At 41.6% G+C, this 4,302-nt stretch overlaps 1 long non-coding RNA gene across 1 annotated transcript; it reads left to right on the top strand.

The window, feature by feature from the left end:
* Positions 1 to 347: 347 nt before the first annotated feature.
* LOC139455927 (uncharacterized) lies at positions 348 to 2,295 on the top strand. Its single transcript, XR_011652507.1, has 3 exons — positions 348 to 406; positions 1,685 to 1,814; positions 2,225 to 2,295. It is a non-coding gene; the product is annotated as an uncharacterized lncRNA (long non-coding RNA).
* Positions 2,296 to 4,302: the final 2,007 nt, after the last annotated feature.

The following is a 4,302-nucleotide window of genomic DNA, read 5'->3' as shown; positions in this document are numbered from 1 at the left end:
ATTTGTCAAAAGTAAATTGACTGAAAAATATGTCCATGTATTAATTACACACTATTGAGACGTCAAGAATGTCTTAAAACATCACAATAGACATTTGGTTGTATTGCGACGTATTTAAGCAACATTTCCATTGGCCTTATTATATCGTCTTCATTGGTCTTCACCTTGATAAAAAGTTCGTGGGACTGCGACATATAGAAAATCATAAACATGTGAAAACTCGTCTGTGACTACTAAGGCCTACATTATACATAAAGATAACGCCAGAAAAAACAAGGATTGTTGATCACGAGCCACGCTGTATAAAAGCGACCCTGGGGATAACTGGGTATTCATTCATCCACCATGAAGGCTGCGTGTCTAATTCTCCTCGTCTCTGTCCTGCTCATCGGAGCGGCGTTTGTCGGTGAGTTAATACATGTCTATTTGGATTGACGCTTCCAAGCCTCCACTGCACTACATTGAATAACTCATAAGATAGTGTAACAAGCATTCAGGATCATCTACCGACGATTGAAAATTCTGAACTTTCTAGATCTTTTCAGTGACCATTAACACCTTAACACCGTGAATTTTGTCCCCGTGGGGACACCTCTTGTATCATCTTAACCAGACAGACTCACGTGGGACTGCGTGCTAGGTTCTGGAATGTACCTGAACAAAAACCCTCTTCACGCATAGTATTGATTCTAAGTGTAAAATGATCCCTGTGATCTTGTGGGATGATTTTGTCAAAGCAAGCACATGGACCACTCTGGGAGAATAGGGGTATATTGTGCCTGAAAGTGAGATTGACCAATCAGTGAGCAGAACTACTAACCCCACATGAGCCCTTATACCGTCAGTAAAAATCCAAGATGGTTGATAGTACTTGATACTGACCTAATATGAAACCGTATACCGTCAGTGACAGCCATCTTGGATTTTTCAACATCCACCTCACATATTTCACATGGAAATTCTGGTACAGAAATTCGTGATTCGACACTGTTTTGTGTTTTGATATCATTAATTTTAATGTGCAAGGACGATCATGTTTCTTGGATCACGTTCGTGACTTTAATAAGATTATATAAAGTTAAAATTATCAACAACGTTTGAAGAGCAGCCTCCCTTTGACCCTAAACGTCACAGGTTTAAGTCTTAAGTTTTGAGGTTGAATTTTTGACATGACATGTGTGACAAAGATACCAAATAGTGTAAACTTGTCGGCATAATAAATTCATTATGGTGTCTTTAATTGCCGTATATGGTGTCATATTAGGATAGCAGAAAAGGTTTGGGCGAGGCTGACGCAGTTGCCTATACGGTGTCATATTAGGCTAGCAGAAACACGCCTAGCCAAATATATTTTTGCTAACCTAATATGACACCGTAATACGGCAACTAAAGACACCATAACTAATACTCTACTTCCACTTTTCCATTCATCTAATTTTCTGCATTAAAACTCATGCCCAGTGTAACGGCATTTGCCACGACAACAACGACTGCCATCACTGCCACTGTTTATTGATAAACCTCCATTGAATTCTAAACTCAGGGGACCTAACATTCACACATTCCTGCCATCATTCTTGAATTTGAGACTTCACCTTGGTAACTTTTCGTCTGACATTCCATGAATTAATATATCATGCTTCCTACTTTCACTTTTCCGTTGATCTAATTTTCTCCATTTAAGCTGATGCTCAGTGTAACGGCATTTGCCACAACGACCATGATTGCTCACACTGCCACGACCATTGCCACAACGGACATCATTGTGTCAGACGCCCTGATGAGGTCGCTGGCACTTGTACATGTCGTCATTAGTAAGTACTGCCAGTGAATAAATGCGTATCTGATTTGACTGCATTGAAGTCGTTCTGTTATGCACGATGAGGCTATTTACCTCTTTGGTGATGCCCACCAGTTTGAGCATGGGGCTGGAGGACCAAGTATAATTAGCGCAAACCCGGGACTCGAACCGAAGACATGCTGCCTTGATACAGCATGGAGATACAACTGGGGTTTCACCCGAGAGATGTTTCACACATTTTCAACTAAAGCGAATAAATAAAGTCTTGATCTGTAAAACAATAAATGTTCAGTTGAAGAAGGGATAAAATCTGTTACTCATTGAACGTAGCTGAAAACTGTAAAATCTACATGCATTCCTCCAAGCTGTATTTACCTAAGTATTTATAAAACAGTTCTGTATTCATGTATATGTTTGTTTCAGGTGCTGCATCTTGGGAAGAGGTGCTGAATAAACGGCTACCTTGTACTAAGTGTAAATAAATGATACCAATGAGAATTGTGTTCTGTGTATGGTGATTGCTAAACCTGTACGGTTTAAGTTTGGCCTCTGTGAGCAGGGGTGACTATGTGGAATAAGTTCTGCGGTTCTCGACTGCTTTTAGAAATATCACCCTGACTGTACTGACGAGGGTATCAGGTCAGAGCAGTAGTGTGGAGACAGTGTGTTCCGGCCATCTGAGGTGCTGCAGTTCAAAGCACAACACCTCTATTGATAGTGAGTCAATCGACCACTCGCCAGGTTCTGGCCTCTCTATCACATGTGCAGACATCAGGTATTACAACACTGGTACACAAGTCTATACAACAAATTCATGGCACTTAAGACGGCTTGACCCCCAGTGCTCCACACTAAGTAAATCTTTTCTTGGCTATATTAATTAGTGTATATCGAATTATCTGCTCGGGAACAAATTCCCTGACTTGTTTTGAGTGTCTTGCAAACAGTTTCTGGTGGTCAAGAATAGCGCTAGAGTAGACCAGTAAAAGATAATTCATCTAATACAGATAGATTTAAAATGTCAACGCCAGACAAAAATTAGTCACGATCATCTGCCGAAACAGATTCCATTGGGTGGAAAAGGCAGCAAAGTGATGGATAACTGAAAATCAGTGATGACACTGGATCTTAGCAAAAAGCTTGTCATGTTCTCCTGAAAGCACCCGACACTCACCAAATTTGTTTATGAATCAGTATCAAATAGTGATGATACAAGGTGTTTACTAAAAGGTGAACGTCTCCTGCCCCACATGTGGCACTGGTCTCAAGCACAAGCAAAGGTAATTCAACAGTTCACCAAGTCTTTACCTGAAAAGAAGCACGGGTACACATGTTGCAAGTCAAAATTGCATCGGACATTTGGTCACAGATGCGTCAAATTTGGAAATGTCCACCACATGTCTCCATAAACGAATTGAAAGCTTTACTAAGGCCTTGAATGATTTAACCGTATGATTTAGTCGTATGATGCTCCTTGGAATATTCGTCTGACATATAGACACCACAGAAACTGTAACCAAACATCCTGGACATAGATTAACGTTGCAACTCTGAGGCTACTTGTGAAGGTTTTGTTTTGTTTGTTTGTTTGTTTGTTTCTTGTTTAACACAGCATTAAGCAATATGACAGCTATATGACGGCGGTCTGAAAATAATCGAGTTCGGACCAGACAATCTAGTAATTGACATCATGACCACCTATCTCTGCTATTGGGATACAATCCTCCTACGACAAGCACAGTCACCTTTTATGGCAAGCATTACGTATTAGTCTCCCACTGTCAATATGAGGGAGTCTGTCCACACCTCTTGCAGCTCCTGACCAAGGTCAGCCAACATGGTCAGAGGCCTGTGATGCTGACGCACGCGTCTCCCTATCATGTCCTAGACATGTTTAGTAAGGGAGAGGTCTGGGCTCATTGCTGGCTATGGCATTCTATGGATGTTGTGCTGCTGGAGGTGGGCATTGGTGTTGTCGTCTTGAAACACAAAACGTCGACCCACACGTCTTGCAAGTAAGACAATACAAGGTGTCAGTATGTTATCCCGGAAGTACTTTCCCTTGACCTTTCCTTGCGCAAAATGGAGTGGGATTTGGTGCAGTGATGCCATCCCATGCCATAACCGATCTACCGCTAAATCTGACATGAGGTCTCAGGTTGACATTGGATTGACGTTCATTTCAACGACGCTAGACACGACCACGTCTATCAAGGAAGTGCAAAGCGAATGGAGACTCATCTGAAAACACCACATGTGACCAGCAACGATTAACCTAGTTTCGACGTCTAGATCATTGACGTCTGTTGGCAAAACCTGGTCGCGTCATACCCTGTCTTTTAATCACATACTGTGAAACATTGAATGTATTGACCACAGCATGCTGACCTCTGTCAGTTTCCATCATGCCAAAAGACCGTAGAGGATCCGCGCGATGCAGATACCGCATGACTAGTTCATTCACAAACAATGAATGAAATCAAGTCAATCACAAATGTATG

This window comes from Haliotis cracherodii, unplaced genomic scaffold (genome assembly GCF_022045235.1).
Source record: "Haliotis cracherodii isolate W230 unplaced genomic scaffold, xgHalCrac1.p SCAF_11, whole genome shotgun sequence".
Lineage (NCBI taxonomy): Eukaryota > Metazoa > Mollusca > Gastropoda > Lepetellida > Haliotidae > Haliotis > Haliotis cracherodii.
The sequence above is the reverse complement of the archived record's forward strand: the minus strand, read 5'-3'. Positions and strand labels throughout refer to the sequence as shown.